This window comes from Pseudophryne corroboree, chromosome 11 (assembly GCF_028390025.1).
Source record: "Pseudophryne corroboree isolate aPseCor3 chromosome 11, aPseCor3.hap2, whole genome shotgun sequence".
Taxonomy (NCBI): domain Eukaryota; kingdom Metazoa; phylum Chordata; class Amphibia; order Anura; family Myobatrachidae; genus Pseudophryne; species Pseudophryne corroboree.
The window spans coordinates 129,360,006-129,379,798 of NC_086454.1; the positions used below are offsets into that span (position 1 = coordinate 129,360,006).

Sequence of the window (19,793 nt, forward strand, 5' to 3'; positions counted from 1 at the left end):
AGTTGGACATATTTTTAATGGCTCTCCAACTTTGTGTTAGAGTGTCCTGTAGTGAGCTGAAATGATAATACCATGCCTGTCAGCAGAAACAGAACAGGTGTACAACAGGGTGAGAAGTATTAAAAACCTCCTAATGTGTGTGTGTTTTTGTGCTATCATTAAAGTTAAATTATTGGAAAGCTCTTACCATAGTTTCATAATAATAGTGAAAAACTTGTTGGAACTATCAGCATGAACAGAATCAGCCCAATAAAATGCAACAAATATGTTTTAGACATGCTCTTGTAACCAATCAGCAGATTAGACTGAACATCATAACTCTGTGTACAAATTGAATATCCAAATGTGTGACCAAATTGAAATGGTTCTCCTCACTTAAAGATATTGCATAGACTATTTTAACATTGGGAAACACTAGGTCCCAGTGAGATTGTACCTCATGACCCCTGGTTTACGAGACCAGTGCTCTAACCCCTGAGAGATGGAGCCACATAAGTAGCCAGAACTGTGACCAATACGGGGTCTGAATTATGGTGGAAAAGAGTTTTCTTCAAATTTCAGTAATCTTATTGGATATTATTAGTTGTAGCTCATTCTCCAAATATACACTTTTAACAAATGACCACTGCTGAAATGCCTGCTTGGGACATGCAGTTAATAACCTATTAAAAAATTTAAAGAAACTTTCAGTTTGCTGTTGTATGTTGAATAGGTGTATATATAAAATTGAGAAAATGTTGGTCATGTTTTCCATGCCTCACAAACCTTGTGCTCCTTAGTCTGGAATGCCTTCAAAATGATATGACAGAATGTCTTTATATTGAGATATTTGTGACCAATAGTGGTCATTACCTTGAGTATGCTTGCATTTGTACTTTATATATGCTTACATGACCAAAAAAGCCTTCTGGCAGCTACAGTTGTCAATTCAAAACTCTTCTGGATCAACTGATGAAGTTGATTCCTGCACGGTACAATACAGATTAATACAATGTATATACCATTGTTGCTATCTTTAAAGTTTAATTATGGAAAAGCTCTTTCTACAGTTTGTAATGATACTGAAAAATTATGATGGGATTATCAGCATGAACAGAATCAGTACAATAAAATAATTTTAAGACATGCTCTTGGAACCAATTTGCAGATTAGACTGAACATCATAACTCTGTGTACAAATTGAATATCCAAATGTGTGACCAAATTGAAATGGTTCTCCTCACTTAAAGATATTGCATAGACTATTTTAACATTGGGAAACACTAGGTCCCAGTGAGATTGTACCTCATGACCCCTGGTTTACGAGACCAGTGCTCTAACCCCTGAGAGATGGAGCCACATAAGTAGCCAGAACTGTGACCAATACGGGGTCTGAATTATGGTGGAAAAGAGTTTTCTTCAAATTTCAGTAATCTTATTGGATATTATTAGTTGTAGCTCATTCTCCAAATATACACTTTTAACAAATGACCACTGCTGAAATGCCTGCTTGGGACATGCAGTTAATAACCTATTAAACAATTTAAAGAAACTTTCAGTTTGCTGTTGTATGTTGAATAGGTGTATATATAAAATTGAGAAAATGTTGGTCATGTTTTCCATGCCTCACAAACCTTGTGCTCCTTAGTCTGGAATGCCTTCAAAATGATATGACAGAATGTCTTTATATTGAGATATTTGTGACCAATAGTGGTCATTACCTTGAGTATGCTTGCATTTGTACTTTATATATGCTTACATGACCAAAAAAGCCTTCTGGCAGCTACAGTTGTCAATTCAAAACTCTTCTGGATCAACTGATGAAGTTGATTCCTGCACGGTACAATACAGATTAATACAATGTATATACCATTGTTGCTATCTTTAAAGTTTAATTATGGAAAAGCTCTTTCTACAGTTTGTAATGATACTGAAAAATTATGATGGGATTATCAGCATGAACAGAATCAGTACAATAAAATAATTTTAAGACATGCTCTTGGAACCAATTTGCAGATTAGACTGAACATCATAACTCTGTGTACAAATTGAATATCCAAATGTGTGACCAAATTGAAATGGTTCTCCTCACTTAAAGCTCTTGAGCAGACTATTTCAACATTGGGAGCTGCAATTTATATTTTAGCAGCAGTAACAAGAAAGTAGCACTAGGCCCCAGTGAGATTTGAACTCACGACCCCTGGTTTACAAGACCAGTGCTCTAACCACTGAGCTATGGAGCCTTGCCATCAGCATTATTCATGTTCATTCTGCTTAGTGATGGAAAAAAATCTTCTGCAAATTTCAAATCTCTGTTATCATTTTATTGTCGCTTTTTGTCCCAATGTAGACTTTTCACAAAAAAATTCTACAAATTTGCAATATCCTTGATTGAGGCATGTAGTATATATCTTTTTCAGAAAATCAAATAAATGCAAAAATTAGCTGTCTTTGCTTGAATTGAATTATATAGAAAATATTGAAAAAGTTGGACATATTTTTAATGGCTCTCCAACTTTGTGTTAGAGTGTCCTGTAGTGAGCTGAAATGATAATACCATGCCTGTCAGCAGAAACAGAACAGGTGTACAACAGGGTGAGAAGTATTAAAAACCTCCTAATGTGTGTGTTTTTGTGCTATCATTAAAGTTAAATTATTGGAAAGCTCTTACCATAGTTTCATAATAATAGTGAAAAACTTGTTGGAACTATCAGCATGAACAGAATCAGCCCAATAAAATGCAACAAATATGTTTTAGACATGCTCTTGTAACCAATCAGCAGATTAGACTGAACATCATAACTCTGTGTACAAATTGAATATCCAAATGTGTGACCAAATTGAAATGGTTCTCCTCACTTAAAGATATTGCATAGACTATTTTAACATTGGGAAACACTAGGTCCCAGTGAAATTGGACCTCATGACCCCTGGTTTACGAGACCAGTGCTCTAACCCCTGAGAGGTGGAGCCACATAAGTAGCCAGAACTGTGACCAATACGGGGTCTGAATTATGGTGGAAAAGAGTTTTCTTCAAATTTCAGTAATCTTATTGGATATTATTAGTTGTAGCTCATTCTCCAAATATACACTTTTAAAAAATGACCACTGCTGAAATGCCTGCTTGGGACATGCAGTTAATAACCTATTAAACAATTTAAAGAAACTTTCAGTTTGCTGTTGTATGTTGAATAGGTGTATATATAAAATTGAGGAAATGTTGGTCATGTTTTCCATGACTCACAAACCTTGTGCTCCTTAGTCTGGAATGCCTTCAAAATGATATGACAGAATGTCTTTATATTGAGATATTTGTGACCAATAGTGGTCATTACCTTGAGTATGCTTGCATTTGTACTTTATATATGCTTACATGACCAAAAAAGCCTTCTGGCAGCTACAGTTGTCAATTCAAAACTCTTCTGGATCAACTGATGAAGTTGATTCCTGCACGGTACAATACAGATTAATACAATGTATATACCATTGTTGCTATCTTTAAAGTTTAATTATGGAAAAGCTCTTTCTACAGTTTGTAATGATACTGAAAAATTATGATGGGATTATCAGCATGAACAGAATCAGTACAATAAAATAATTTTAAGACATGCTCTTGGAACCAGTTTGCAGATTAGACTGAACATCATAACTCTGTGTACAAATTGAATATCCAAATGTGTGACCAAATTGAAATGGTTCTCCTCACTTAAAGCTCTTGAGCAGACTATTTCAACATTGGGAGCTGCAATTTATATTTTAGCAGCAGTAACAAGAAAGTAGCACTAGGCCCCAGTGAGATTTGAACTCACGACCCCTGGTTTACAAGACCAGTGCTCTAACCCCTGAGCTATGGAGCCTTGCCTTCAGCACCATGTATGTTCATTCTGCTTAGTGATGGAAAAAAATCTTCTGCAAATTTCAAATCTCTGTTATCATTTTATTGTCGCTTTTTTTCCCAATGTAGACCTTTCACAAAAAAATTCTACAAATTTGCAATATCCTTGATTGAGGCATGTAGTATATAACTTTTTCAGAAAATCAAATAAATGCAAAAATTAGCTGTCTTTGCTTGAATTGAATTATATAGAAAATATTGAAAAAGTTGGACATATTTTTAATGGCTCTCCAACTTTGTGTTAGAGTGTCCTGTAGTGAGCTGAAATGATAATACCATGCCTGTCAGCAGAAACAGAACAGGTGTACAACAGGGTGAGAAGTATTAAAAACCTCCTAATGTGTGTGTGTTTTTGTGCTATCATTAAAGTTAAATTATTGGAAAGCTCTTACCATAGTTTCATAATAATAATGAAAAACTTGTTGGAACTATCAGCATGAACAGAATCAGCCCAATAAAATGCAACAAATATGTTTTAGACATGCTCTTGTAACCAATCAGCAGATTAGACTGAACATCATAACTCTGTGTACAAATTGAATATCCAAATGTGTGACCAAATTGAAATGGTTCTCCTCACTTAAAGATATTGCATAGACTATTTTAACATTGGGAAACACTAGGTCCCAGTGAGATTGTACCTCATGACCCCTGGTTTACGAGACCAGTGCTCTAACCCCTGAGCTATGGAGCCTTGCCATCAGCATTATTCATGTTCATTCTGCTTAGTGATGGAAAAAAATCTTCTGCAAATTTCAAATCTCTGTTATCATTTTATTGTCGCTTTTTGTCCCAATGTAGACTTTTCACAAAAAAATTCTACAAATTTGCAATATCCTTGATTGAGGCATGTAGTATATATCTTTTTCAGAAAATCAAATAAATGCAAAAATTAGCTGTCTTTGCTTGAATTGAATTATATAGAAAATATTGAAAAAGTTGGACATATTTTTAATGGCTCTCCAACTTTGTGTTAGAGTGTCCTGTAGTGAGCTGAAATGATAATACCATGCCTGTCAGCAGAAACAGAACAGGTGTACAACAGGGTGAGAAGTATTAAAAACCTCCTAATGTGTGTGTTTTTGTGCTATCATTAAAGTTAAATTATTGGAAAGCTCTTACCATAGTTTCATAATAATAGTGAAAAACTTGTTGGAACTATCAGCATGAACAGAATCAGCCCAATAAAATGCAACAAATATGTTTTAGACATGCTCTTGTAACCAATCAGCAGATTAGACTGAACATCATAACTCTGTGTACAAATTGAATATCCAAATGTGTGACCAAATTGAAATGGTTCTCCTCACTTAAAGATATTGCATAGACTATTTTAACATTGGGAAACACTAGGTCCCAGTGAAATTGGACCTCATGACCCCTGGTTTACGAGACCAGTGCTCTAACCCCTGAGAGGTGGAGCCACATAAGTAGCCAGAACTGTGACCAATACGGGGTCTGAATTATGGTGGAAAAGAGTTTTCTTCAAATTTCAGTAATCTTATTGGATATTATTAGTTGTAGCTCATTCTCCAAATATACACTTTTAAAAAATGACCACTGCTGAAATGCCTGCTTGGGACATGCAGTTAATAACCTATTAAACAATTTAAAGAAACTTTCAGTTTGCTGTTGTATGTTGAATAGGTGTATATATAAAATTGAGGAAATGTTGGTCATGTTTTCCATGACTCACAAACCTTGTGCTCCTTAGTCTGGAATGCCTTCAAAATGATATGACAGAATGTCTTTATATTGAGATATTTGTGACCAATAGTGGTCATTACCTTGAGTATGCTTGCATTTGTACTTTATATATGCTTACATGACCAAAAAAGCCTTCTGGCAGCTACAGTTGTCAATTCAAAACTCTTCTGGATCAACTGATGAAGTTGATTCCTGCACGGTACAATACAGATTAATACAATGTATATACCATTGTTGCTATCTTTAAAGTTTAATTATGGAAAAGCTCTTTCTACAGTTTGTAATGATACTGAAAAATTATGATGGGATTATCAGCATGAACAGAATCAGTACAATAAAATAATTTTAAGACATGCTCTTGGAACCAGTTTGCAGATTAGACTGAACATCATAACTCTGTGTACAAATTGAATATCCAAATGTGTGACCAAATTGAAATGGTTCTCCTCACTTAAAGCTCTTGAGCAGACTATTTCAACATTGGGAGCTGCAATTTATATTTTAGCAGCAGTAACAAGAAAGTAGCACTAGGCCCCAGTGAGATTTGAACTCACGACCCCTGGTTTACAAGACCAGTGCTCTAACCCCTGAGCTATGGAGCCTTGCCTTCAGCACCATGTATGTTCATTCTGCTTAGTGATGGAAAAAAATCTTCTGCAAATTTCAAATCTCTGTTATCATTTTATTGTCGCTTTTTTTCCCAATGTAGACCTTTCACAAAAAAATTCTACAAATTTGCAATATCCTTGATTGAGGCATGTAGTATATAACTTTTTCAGAAAATCAAATAAATGCAAAAATTAGCTGTCTTTGCTTGAATTGAATTATATAGAAAATATTGAAAAAGTTGGACATATTTTTAATGGCTCTCCAACTTTGTGTTAGAGTGTCCTGTAGTGAGCTGAAATGATAATACCATGCCTGTCAGCAGAAACAGAACAGGTGTACAACAGGGTGAGAAGTATTAAAAACCTCCTAATGTGTGTGTGTTTTTGTGCTATCATTAAAGTTAAATTATTGGAAAGCTCTTACCATAGTTTCATAATAATAATGAAAAACTTGTTGGAACTATCAGCATGAACAGAATCAGCCCAATAAAATGCAACAAATATGTTTTAGACATGCTCTTGTAACCAATCAGCAGATTAGACTGAACATCATAACTCTGTGTACAAATTGAATATCCAAATGTGTGACCAAATTGAAATGGTTCTCCTCACTTAAAGATATTGCATAGACTATTTTAACATTGGGAAACACTAGGTCCCAGTGAGATTGTACCTCATGACCCCTGGTTTACGAGACCAGTGCTCTAACCCCTGAGAGATGGAGCCACATAAGTAGCCAGAACTGTGACCAATACGGGGTCTGAATTATGGTGGAAAAGAGTTTTCTTCAAATTTCAGTAATCTTATTGGATATTATTAGTTGTAGCTCATTCTCCAAATATACACTTTTAACAAATGACCACTGCTGAAATGCCTGCTTGGGACATGCAGTTAATAACCTATTAAACAATTTAAAGAAACTTTCAGTTTGCTGTTGTATGTTGAATAGGTGTATATATAAAATTGAGAAAATGTTGGTCATGTTTTCCATGCCTCACAAACCTTGTGCTCCTTAGTCTGGAATGCCTTCAAAATGATATGACAGAATGTCTTTATATTGAGATATTTGTGACCAATAGTGGTCATTACCTTGAGTATGCTTGCATTTGTACTTTATATATGCTTACATGACCAAAAAAGCCTTCTGGCAGCTACAGTTGTCAATTCAAAACTCTTCTGGATCAACTGATGAAGTTGATTCCTGCACGGTACAATACAGATTAATACAATGTATATACCATTGTTGCTATCTTTAAAGTTTAATTATGGAAAAGCTCTTTCTACAGTTTGTAATGATACTGAAAAATTATGATGGGATTATCAGCATGAACAGAATCAGTACAATAAAATAATTTTAAGACATGCTCTTGGAACCAATTTGCAGATTAGACTGAACATCATAACTCTGTGTACAAATTGAATATCCAAATGTGTGACCAAATTGAAATGGTTCTCCTCACTTAAAGCTCTTGAGCAGACTATTTCAACATTGGGAGCTGCAATTTATATTTTAGCAGCAGTAACAAGAAAGTAGCACTAGGCCCCAGTGAGATTTGAACTCACGACCCCTGGTTTACAAGACCAGTGCTCTAACCACTGAGCTATGGAGCCTTGCCATCAGCATTATTTATGTTCATTCTGCTTAGTGATGGAAAAAAATCTTCTGCAAAGTTCAAATCTCTGTTATCATTTTATTGTCGCTTTTTGTCCCAATGTAGACTTTTCACAACAAAATTCTACAAATTTGCAATATCCTTGATTGAGGCATGTAGTATATATCTTTTTCAGAAAATCAAATAAATGCAAAAATTAGCTGTCTTTGCTTGAATTGAATTATATAGAAAATATTGAAAAAGTTGGACATATTTTTAATGGCTCTCCAACTTTGTGTTAGAGTGTCCTGTAGTGAGCTGAAATGATAATACCATGCCTGTCAGCAGAAACAGAACAGGTGTACAACAGGGTGAGAAGTATTAAAAACCTCCTAATGTGTGTGTTTTTGTGCTATCATTAAAGTTAAATTATTGGAAAGCTCTTACCATAGTTTCATAATAATAGTGAAAAACTTGTTGGAACTATCAGCATGAACAGAATCAGCCCAATAAAATGCAACAAATATGTTTTAGACATGCTCTTGTAACCAATCAGCAGATTAGACTGAACATCATAACTCTGTGTACAAATTGAATATCCAAATGTGTGACCAAATTGAAATGGTTCTCCTCACTTAAAGATATTGCATAGACTATTTTAACATTGGGAAACACTAGGTCCCAGTGAAATTGGACCTCATGACCCCTGGTTTACGAGACCAGTGCTCTAACCCCTGAGAGATGGAGCCACATAAGTAGCCAGAACTGTGACCAATACGGGGTCTGAATTATGGTGGAAAAGAGTTTTCTTCAAATTTCAGTAATCTTATTGGATATTATTAGTTGTAGCTCATTCTCCAAATATACACTTTTAAAAAATGACCACTGCTGAAATGCCTGCTTGGGACATGCAGTTAATAACCTATTAAACAATTTAAAGAAACTTTCAGTTTGCTGTTGTATGTTGAATAGGTGTATATATAAAATTGAGGAAATGTTGGTCATGTTTTCCATGACTCACAAACCTTGTGCTCCTTAGTCTGGAATGCCTTCAAAATGATATGACAGAATGTCTTTATATTGAGATATTTGTGACCAATAGTGGTCATTACCTTGAGTATGCTTGCATTTGTACTTTATATATGCTTACATGACCAAAAAAGCCTTCTGGCAGCTACAGTTGTCAATTCAAAACTCTTCTGGATCAACTGATGAAGTTGATTCCTGCACGGTACAATACAGATTAATACAATGTATATACCATTGTTGCTATCTTTAAAGTTTAATTATGGAAAAGCTCTTTCTACAGTTTGTAATGATACTGAAAAATTATGATGGGATTATCAGCATGAACAGAATCAGTACAATAAAATAATTTTAAGACATGCTCTTGGAACCAGTTTGCAGATTAGACTGAACATCATAACTCTGTGTACAAATTGAATATCCAAATGTGTGACCAAATTGAAATGGTTCTCCTCACTTAAAGCTCTTGAGCAGACTATTTCAACATTGGGAGCTGCAATTTATATTTTAGCAGCAGTAACAAGAAAGTAGCACTAGGCCCCAGTGAGATTTGAACTCACGACCCCTGGTTTACAAGACCAGTGCTCTAACCACTGAGCTATGGAGCCTTGCCATCAGCATTATTTATGTTCATTCTGCTTAGTGATGGAAAAAAATCTTCTGCAAAGTTCAAATCTCTGTTATCATTTTATTGTCGCTTTTTGTCCCAATGTAGACTTTTCACAACAAAATTCTACAAATTTGCAATATCCTTGATTGAGGCATGTAGTATATATCTTTTTCAGAAAATCAAATAAATGCAAAAATTAGCTGTCTTTGCTTGAATTGAATTATATAGAAAATATTGAAAAAGTTGGACATATTTTTAATGGCTCTCCAACTTTGTGTTAGAGTGTCCTGTAGTGAGCTGAAATGATAATCCATGCCTGTCAGCAGAAACAGAACAGGTGTACAACAGGGTGAGAAGTATTAAAAACCTCCTAATGTGTGTGTTTTTGTGCTATCATTAAAGTTAAATTATTGGAAAGCTCTTACCATAGTTTCATAATAATAGTGAAAAACTTGTTGGAACTATCAGCATGAACAGAATCAGCCCAATAAAATGCAACAAATATGTTTTAGACATGCTCTTGTAACCAATCAGCAGATTAGACTGAACATCATAACTCTGTGTACAAATTGAATATCCAAATGTGTGACCAAATTGAAATGGTTCTCCTCACTTAAAGATATTGCATAGACTATTTTAACATTGGGAAACACTAGGTCCCAGTGAAATTGGACCTCATGACCCCTGGTTTACGAGACCAGTGCTCTAACCCCTGAGAGATGGAGCCACATAAGTAGCCAGAACTGTGACCAATACGGGGTCTGAATTATGGTGGAAAAGAGTTTTCTTCAAATTTCAGTAATCTTATTGGATATTATTAGTTGTAGCTCATTCTCCAAATATACACTTTTAACAAATGACCACTGCTGAAATGCCTGCTTGGGACATGCAGTTAATAACCTATTAAAAAATTTAAAGAAACTTTCAGTTTGCTGTTGTATGTTGAATAGGTGTATATATAAAATTGAGAAAATGTTGGTCATGTTTTCCATGCCTCACAAACCTTGTGCTCCTTAGTCTGGAATGCCTTCAAAATGATATGACAGAATGTCTTTATATTGAGATATTTGTGACCAATAGTGGTCATTACCTTGAGTATGCTTGCATTTGTACTTTATATATGCTTACATGACCAAAAAAGCCTTCTGGCAGCTACAGTTGTCAATTCAAAACTCTTCTGGATCAACTGATGAAGTTGATTCCTGCACGGTACAATACAGATTAATACAATGTATATACCATTGTTGCTATCTTTAAAGTTTAATTATGGAAAAGCTCTTTCTACAGTTTGTAATGATACTGAAAAATTATGATGGGATTATCAGCATGAACAGAATCAGTACAATAAAATAATTTTAAGACATGCTCTTGGAACCAATTTGCAGATTAGACTGAACATCATAACTCTGTGTACAAATTGAATATCCAAATGTGTGACCAAATTGAAATGGTTCTCCTCACTTAAAGATATTGCATAGACTATTTTAACATTGGGAAACACTAGGTCCCAGTGAGATTGTACCTCATGACCCCTGGTTTACGAGACCAGTGCTCTAACCCCTGAGAGATGGAGCCACATAAGTAGCCAGAACTGTGACCAATACGGGGTCTGAATTATGGTGGAAAAGAGTTTTCTTCAAATTTCAGTAATCTTATTGGATATTATTAGTTGTAGCTCATTCTCCAAATATACACTTTTAACAAATGACCACTGCTGAAATGCCTGCTTGGGACATGCAGTTAATAACCTATTAAACAATTTAAAGAAACTTTCAGTTTGCTGTTGTATGTTGAATAGGTGTATATATAAAATTGAGAAAATGTTGGTCATGTTTTCCATGCCTCACAAACCTTGTGCTCCTTAGTCTGGAATGCCTTCAAAATGATATGACAGAATGTCTTTATATTGAGATATTTGTGACCAATAGTGGTCATTACCTTGAGTATGCTTGCATTTGTACTTTATATATGCTTACATGACCAAAAAAGCCTTCTGGCAGCTACAGTTGTCAATTCAAAACTCTTCTGGATCAACTGATGAAGTTGATTCCTGCACGGTACAATACAGATTAATACAATGTATATACCATTGTTGCTATCTTTAAAGTTTAATTATGGAAAAGCTCTTTCTACAGTTTGTAATGATACTGAAAAATTATGATGGGATTATCAGCATGAACAGAATCAGTACAATAAAATAATTTTAAGACATGCTCTTGGAACCAATTTGCAGATTAGACTGAACATCATAACTCTGTGTACAAATTGAATATCCAAATGTGTGACCAAATTGAAATGGTTCTCCTCACTTAAAGCTCTTGAGCAGACTATTTCAACATTGGGAGCTGCAATTTATATTTTAGCAGCAGTAACAAGAAAGTAGCACTAGGCCCCAGTGAGATTTGAACTCACGACCCCTGGTTTACAAGACCAGTGCTCTAACCACTGAGCTATGGAGCCTTGCCATCAGCATTATTCATGTTCATTCTGCTTAGTGATGGAAAAAAATCTTCTGCAAATTTCAAATCTCTGTTATCATTTTATTGTCGCTTTTTGTCCCAATGTAGACTTTTCACAAAAAAATTCTACAAATTTGCAATATCCTTGATTGAGGCATGTAGTATATATCTTTTTCAGAAAATCAAATAAATGCAAAAATTAGCTGTCTTTGCTTGAATTGAATTATATAGAAAATATTGAAAAAGTTGGACATATTTTTAATGGCTCTCCAACTTTGTGTTAGAGTGTCCTGTAGTGAGCTGAAATGATAATACCATGCCTGTCAGCAGAAACAGAACAGGTGTACAACAGGGTGAGAAGTATTAAAAACCTCCTAATGTGTGTGTTTTTGTGCTATCATTAAAGTTAAATTATTGGAAAGCTCTTACCATAGTTTCATAATAATAGTGAAAAACTTGTTGGAACTATCAGCATGAACAGAATCAGCCCAATAAAATGCAACAAATATGTTTTAGACATGCTCTTGTAACCAATCAGCAGATTAGACTGAACATCATAACTCTGTGTACAAATTGAATATCCAAATGTGTGACCAAATTGAAATGGTTCTCCTCACTTAAAGATATTGCATAGACTATTTTAACATTGGGAAACACTAGGTCCCAGTGAAATTGGACCTCATGACCCCTGGTTTACGAGACCAGTGCTCTAACCCCTGAGAGGTGGAGCCACATAAGTAGCCAGAACTGTGACCAATACGGGGTCTGAATTATGGTGGAAAAGAGTTTTCTTCAAATTTCAGTAATCTTATTGGATATTATTAGTTGTAGCTCATTCTCCAAATATACACTTTTAAAAAATGACCACTGCTGAAATGCCTGCTTGGGACATGCAGTTAATAACCTATTAAACAATTTAAAGAAACTTTCAGTTTGCTGTTGTATGTTGAATAGGTGTATATATAAAATTGAGGAAATGTTGGTCATGTTTTCCATGACTCACAAACCTTGTGCTCCTTAGTCTGGAATGCCTTCAAAATGATATGACAGAATGTCTTTATATTGAGATATTTGTGACCAATAGTGGTCATTACCTTGAGTATGCTTGCATTTGTACTTTATATATGCTTACATGAACAAAAAAGCCTTCTGGCAGCTACAGTTGTCAATTCAAAACTCTTCTGGATCAACTGATGAAGTTGATTCCTGCACGGTACAATACAGATTAATACAATGTATATACCATTGTTGCTATCTTTAAAGTTTAATTATGGAAAAGCTCTTTCTACAGTTTGTAATGATACTGAAAAATTATGATGGGATTATCAGCATGAACAGAATCAGTACAATAAAATAATTTTAAGACATGCTCTTGGAACCAGTTTGCAGATTAGACTGAACATCATAACTCTGTGTACAAATTGAATATCCAAATGTGTGACCAAATTGAAATGGTTCTCCTCACTTAAAGCTCTTGAGCAGACTATTTCAACATTGGGAGCTGCAATTTATATTTTAGCAGCAGTAACAAGAAAGTAGCACTAGGCCCCAGTGAGATTTGAACTCACGACCCCTGGTTTACAAGACCAGTGCTCTAACCCCTGAGCTATGGAGCCTTGCCTTCAGCACCATGTATGTTCATTCTGCTTAGTGATGGAAAAAAATCTTCTGCAAATTTCAAATCTCTGTTATCATTTTATTGTCGCTTTTTTTCCCAATGTAGACCTTTCACAAAAAAATTCTACAAATTTGCAATATCCTTGATTGAGGCATGTAGTATATAACTTTTTCAGAAAATCAAATAAATGCAAAAATTAGCTGTCTTTGCTTGAATTGAATTATATAGAAAATATTGAAAAAGTTGGACATATTTTTAATGGCTCTCCAACTTTGTGTTAGAGTGTCCTGTAGTGAGCTGAAATGATAATACCATGCCTGTCAGCAGAAACAGAACAGGTGTACAACAGGGTGAGAAGTATTAAAAACCTCCTAATGTGTGTGTGTTTTTGTGCTATCATTAAAGTTAAATTATTGGAAAGCTCTTACCATAGTTTCATAATAATAATGAAAAACTTGTTGGAACTATCAGCATGAACAGAATCAGCCCAATAAAATGCAACAAATATGTTTTAGACATGCTCTTGTAACCAATCAGCAGATTAGACTGAACATCATAACTCTGTGTACAAATTGAATATCCAAATGTGTGACCAAATTGAAATGGTTCTCCTCACTTAAAGATATTGCATAGACTATTTTAACATTGGGAAACACTAGGTCCCAGTGAGATTGTACCTCATGACCCCTGGTTTACGAGACCAGTGCTCTAACCCCTGAGAGATGGAGCCACATAAGTAGCCAGAACTGTGACCAATACGGGGTCTGAATTATGGTGGAAAAGAGTTTTCTTCAAATTTCAGTAATCTTATTGGATATTATTAGTTGTAGCTCATTCTCCAAATATACACTTTTAACAAATGACCACTGCTGAAATGCCTGCTTGGGACATGCAGTTAATAACCTATTAAACAATTTAAAGAAACTTTCAGTTTGCTGTTGTATGTTGAATAGGTGTATATATAAAATTGAGAAAATGTTGGTCATGTTTTCCATGCCTCACAAACCTTGTGCTCCTTAGTCTGGAATGCCTTCAAAATGATATGACAGAATGTCTTTATATTGAGATATTTGTGACCAATAGTGGTCATTACCTTGAGTATGCTTGCATTTGTACTTTATATATGCTTACATGACCAAAAAAGCCTTCTGGCAGCTACAGTTGTCAATTCAAAACTCTTCTGGATCAACTGATGAAGTTGATTCCTGCACGGTACAATACAGATTAATACAATGTATATACCATTGTTGCTATCTTTAAAGTTTAATTATGGAAAAGCTCTTTCTACAGTTTGTAATGATACTGAAAAATTATGATGGGATTATCAGCATGAACAGAATCAGTACAATAAAATAATTTTAAGACATGCTCTTGGAACCAATTTGCAGATTAGACTGAACATCATAACTCTGTGTACAAATTGAATATCCAAATGTGTGACCAAATTGAAATGGTTCTCCTCACTTAAAGCTCTTGAGCAGACTATTTCAACATTGGGAGCTGCAATTTATATTTTAGCAGCAGTAACAAGAAAGTAGCACTAGGCCCCAGTGAGATTTGAACTCACGACCCCTGGTTTACAAGACCAGTGCTCTAACCACTGAGCTATGGAGCCTTGCCATCAGCATTATTTATGTTCATTCTGCTTAGTGATGGAAAAAAATCTTCTGCAAAGTTCAAATCTCTGTTATCATTTTATTGTCGCTTTTTGTCCCAATGTAGACTTTTCACAACAAAATTCTACAAATTTGCAATATCCTTGATTGAGGCATGTAGTATATATCTTTTTCAGAAAATCAAATAAATGCAAAAATTAGCTGTCTTTGCTTGAATTGAATTATATAGAAAATATTGAAAAAGTTGGACATATTTTTAATGGCTCTCCAACTTTGTGTTAGAGTGTCCTGTAGTGAGCTGAAATGATAATACCATGCCTGTCAGCAGAAACAGAACAGGTGTACAACAGGGTGAGAAGTATTAAAAACCTCCTAATGTGTGTGTTTTTGTGCTATCATTAAAGTTAAATTATTGGAAAGCTCTTACCATAGTTTCATAATAATAGTGAAAAACTTGTTGGAACTATCAGCATGAACAGAATCAGCCCAATAAAATGCAACAAATATGTTTTAGACATGCTCTTGTAACCAATCAGCAGATTAGACTGAACATCATAACTCTGTGTACAAATTGAATATCCAAATGTGTGACCAAATTGAAATGGTTCTCCTCACTTAAAGATATTGCATAGACTATTTTAACATTGGGAAACACTAGGTCCCAGTGAAATTGGACCTCATGACCCCTGGTTTACGAGACCAGTGCTCTAACCCCTGAGAGATGGAGCCACATAAGTAGCCAGAACTGTGACCAATACGGGGTCTGAATTATGGTGGAAAAGAGTTTTCTTCAAATTTCAGTAATCTTATTGGATATTATTAGTTGTAGCTCATTCTCCAAATATACACTTTTAAAAAATGACCACTGCTGAAATGCCTGCTTGGGACATGCAGTTAATAACCTATTAAACAATTTAAAGAAACTTTCAGTTTGCTGTTGTATGTTGAATAGGTGTATATATAAAATTGAGGAAATGTTGGTCATGTTTTCCATGCCTCACAAACCTTGTGCTCCTTAGTCTGGAATGCCTTCAAAATGATATGACAGAATGTCTTTATATTGAGATATTTGTGACCAATAGTGGTCATTACCTTGAGTATGCTTGCATTTGTACTTTATATATGCTTACATGACCAAAAAAGCCTTCTGGCAGCTACAGTTGTCAATTCAAAACTCTTCTGGATCAACTGATGAAGTTGATTCCTGCACGGTACAATACAGATTAATACAATGTATATACCATTGTTGCTATCTTTAAAGTTTAATTATGGAAAAGCTCTTTCTACAGTTTGTAATGATACTGAAAAATTATGATGGGATTATCAGCATGAACAGAATCAGTACAATAAAATAATTTTAAGACATGCTCTTGGAACCAGTTTGCAGATTAGACTGAACATCATAACTCTGTGTACAAATTGAATATCCAAATGTGTGACCAAATTGAAATGGTTCTCCTCACTTAAAGCTCTTGAGCAGACTATTTCAACATTGGGAGCTGCAATTTATATTTTAGCAGCAGTAACAAGAAAGTAGCACTAGGCCCCAGTGAGATTTGAACTCACGACCCCTGGTTTACAAGACCAGTGCTCTAACCCCTGAGCTATGGAGCCTTGCCTTCAGCACCATGTATGTTCATTCTGCTTAGTGATGGAAAAAAATCTTCTGCAAATTTCAAATCTCTGTTATCATTTTATTGTCGCTTTTTTTCCCAATGTAGACCTTTCACAAAAAAATTCTACAAATTTGCAATATCCTTGATTGAGGCATGTAGTATATAACTTTTTCAGAAAATCAAATAAATGCAAAAATTAGCTGTCATTGCTTGAATTGAATTATATAGAAAATATTGAAAAAGTTGGACATATTTTTAATGGCTCTCCAACTTTGTGTTAGAGTGTCCTGTAGTGAGCTGAAATGATAATACCATGCCTGTCAGCAGAAACAGAACAGGTGTACAACAGGGTGAGAAGTATTAAAAACCTCCTAATGTGTGTGTTTTTGTGCTATCATTAAAGTTAAATTATTGGAAAGCTCTTACCATAGTTTCATAATAATAGTGAAAAACTTGTTGGAACTATCAGCATGAACAGAATCAGCCCAATAAAATGCAACAAATATGTTTTAGACATGCTCTTGTAACCAATCAGCAGATTAGACTGAACATCATAACTCTGTGTACAAATTGAATATCCAAATGTGTGACCAAATTGAAATGGTTCTCCTCACTTAAAGATATTGCATAGACTATTTTAACATTGGGAAACACTAGGTCCCAGTGAGATTGGACCTCATGACCCCTGGTTTACGAGACCAGTGCTCTAACCCCTGAGAGATGGAGCCACATAAGTAGCCAGAACTGTGACCAATACGGGGTCTGAATTATGGTGGAAAAGAGTTTTCTTCAAATTTAAGTAATCTTATTGGATATTATTAGTTGTAGCTCATTCTCCAAATATACACTTTTAACAAATGACCACTGCTGAAATGCCTGCTTGGGACATGCAGTTAATAACCTATTAAACAATTTAAAGAAACTTTCAGTTTGCTGTTGTATGTTGAATAGGTGTATATATAAAATTGAGGAAATGTTGGTCATGTTTTCCATGCCTCACAAACCTTGTGCTCCTTAGTCTGGAATGCCTTCAAAATGATATGACAGAATGTCTTTATATTGAGATATTTGTGACCAATAGTGGTCATTACCTTGAGTATGCTTGCATTTGTACTTTATATATGCTTACATGACCAAAAAAGCCTTCTGGCAGCTACAGTTGTCAATTCAAAACTCTTCTGGATCAACTGATGAAGTTGATTCCTGCACGGTACAATACAGATTAATACAATGTATATACCATTGTTGCTATCTTTAAAGTTTAATTATGGAAAAGCTCTTTCTACAGTTTGTAATGATACTGAAAAATTATGATGGGATTATCAGAATGAACAGAATCAGTACAATAAAATAATTTTAAGACATGCTCTTGGAACCAATTTGCAGATTAGACTGAACATCATAACTCTGTGTACAAATTGAATATCCAAATGTGTGACCAAATTGAAATGGTTCTCCTCACTTAAAGCTCTTGAGCAGACTATTTCAACATTGGGAGCTGCAATTTATATTTTAGCAGCAGTAACAAGAAAGTAGCACTAGGCCCCAGTGAGATTTGAACTCACGACCCCTGGTTTACAAGACCAGTGCTCTAACCCCGGAGCTATGGAGCCTTGCCTTCAGCACCATGTATGTTCATTCTGCTTAGTGATGGAAAAAAATCTTCTGCAAATTTAAAATCTCTGTTATCATTTTATTGTCGCTTTTTGTCCCAATGTAGACTTTTCACAAAAAAATTCTACAAATTTGCAATATCCTTGATTGAGGCATGTAGTATATAACTTTTTCAGAAAATCAAATAAATGCAAAAATTAGCTGTCTTTGCTTGAATTGAATTATATAGAAAATATTGAAAAAGTTGGACATATTTTTAATGGCTCTCCAACTTTGTGTTAGAGTGTCCTGTAGTGAGCTGAAATGATAATACCATGCCTGTAAGCAGAAACAGAACAGGTGTACAACAGGGTGAGAAGTATTAAAAACCTCCTAATGTGTGTGTTTTTGTGCTATCATTAAAGTTAAATTATTGGAAAGCTCTTACCATAGTTTCATAATAATAGTGAAAAACTTGTTGGAACTATCAGCATGAACAGAATCAGCCCAATAAAATGCAACAAATATGTTTTAGACATGCTCTTGTAACCAATCAGCAGATTAGACTGAACATCATAACTCTGTGTACAAATTGAATATCCAAATGTGTGACCAAATTGAAATGGTTCTCCTCACTTAAAGATATTGCATAGACTATTTTAACATTGGGAAACACTAGGTCCCAGTGAGATTGGACCTCATGACCCCTGGTTTACGAGACCAGTGCTCTAACCCCTGAGAGATGGAGCCACATAAGTAGCCAGAACTGAGACCAATATGGGGTCTAAATTATGGTGGAAAAGAGTTTTCTTCAAATTTCAGTAATCTTATTGGATATTATTAGTTGTAGCTCATTCTCCAAATATACACTTTTAACAAATGACCACTGCTGAAATGCCTGCTTGGGACATGCAGTTAATAACCTATTAAACAATTTAAAGAAACTTTCAGTTTGCTGTTGTATGTTGAATAGGTGTATATATAAAATTGAGGAAATGTTGGTCATGTTTTCCATGCCTCACAAACCTTGTGCTCCTTAGTCTGGAATGCCTTCAAAATGATATGACAGAATGTCTTTATATTGAGATATTTGTGACCAATAGTGGTCATTACCTTGAGTATGCTTGCATTTGTACTTTATATATGCTTACATGACCAAAAATGCCTTCTGGCAGCTACAGTTGTCAATTCAAAACTCTTCTGGATCAACTGATGAAGTTGATTCCTGCACGGTACAATACAGATTAATACAATGTATATACCATTGTTGCTATCTTTAAAGTTTAATTATGGAAAAGCTCTTTCTACAGTTTGTAATGATACTGAAAAATTATGATGGGATTATCAGCATGAACAGAATCAGTACAATAAAATAATTTTAAGACATGCTCTTGGAACCAGTTTGCAGATTAGACTGAACATCATAACTCTGTGTACAAATTGAATATCCAAATGTGTGACCAAATTGAAATG

General features: G+C 34.8%; 10 non-coding genes across 10 annotated transcripts; all 10 read right to left on the minus strand.

Moving 5' to 3' along the window:
* Positions 1–2,149: 2,149 nt before the first annotated feature.
* Positions 2,150–2,222, minus strand: TRNAT-UGU (transfer RNA threonine (anticodon UGU)). The gene has a single exon. It is a non-coding gene; the product is annotated as a tRNA-Thr (tRNA).
* Positions 2,223–3,764: 1,542 nt separating this feature from the next.
* TRNAT-UGU (transfer RNA threonine (anticodon UGU)) lies at positions 3,765–3,837 on the minus strand. Its single transcript has one exon. It is a non-coding gene; the product is annotated as a tRNA-Thr (tRNA).
* A 2,274-nt stretch (positions 3,838–6,111) lies between these two features.
* On the minus strand, positions 6,112–6,184 carry TRNAT-UGU (transfer RNA threonine (anticodon UGU)). The gene has a single exon. It is a non-coding gene; the product is annotated as a tRNA-Thr (tRNA).
* Positions 6,185–7,728: 1,544 nt separating this feature from the next.
* TRNAT-UGU (transfer RNA threonine (anticodon UGU)) lies at positions 7,729–7,801 on the minus strand. The gene has a single exon. It is a non-coding gene; the product is annotated as a tRNA-Thr (tRNA).
* Positions 7,802–9,343: 1,542 nt separating this feature from the next.
* On the minus strand, positions 9,344–9,416 carry TRNAT-UGU (transfer RNA threonine (anticodon UGU)). The gene has a single exon. It is a non-coding gene; the product is annotated as a tRNA-Thr (tRNA).
* A 2,389-nt stretch (positions 9,417–11,805) lies between these two features.
* Positions 11,806–11,878, minus strand: TRNAT-UGU (transfer RNA threonine (anticodon UGU)). The gene has a single exon. It is a non-coding gene; the product is annotated as a tRNA-Thr (tRNA).
* A 1,542-nt stretch (positions 11,879–13,420) lies between these two features.
* On the minus strand, positions 13,421–13,493 carry TRNAT-UGU (transfer RNA threonine (anticodon UGU)). Its single transcript has one exon. It is a non-coding gene; the product is annotated as a tRNA-Thr (tRNA).
* Positions 13,494–15,037: 1,544 nt separating this feature from the next.
* Positions 15,038–15,110, minus strand: TRNAT-UGU (transfer RNA threonine (anticodon UGU)). The gene has a single exon. It is a non-coding gene; the product is annotated as a tRNA-Thr (tRNA).
* Positions 15,111–16,652: 1,542 nt separating this feature from the next.
* TRNAT-UGU (transfer RNA threonine (anticodon UGU)) lies at positions 16,653–16,725 on the minus strand. The gene has a single exon. It is a non-coding gene; the product is annotated as a tRNA-Thr (tRNA).
* Positions 16,726–18,267: 1,542 nt separating this feature from the next.
* On the minus strand, positions 18,268–18,340 carry TRNAT-UGU (transfer RNA threonine (anticodon UGU)). Its single transcript has one exon. It is a non-coding gene; the product is annotated as a tRNA-Thr (tRNA).
* Positions 18,341–19,793: the final 1,453 nt, after the last annotated feature.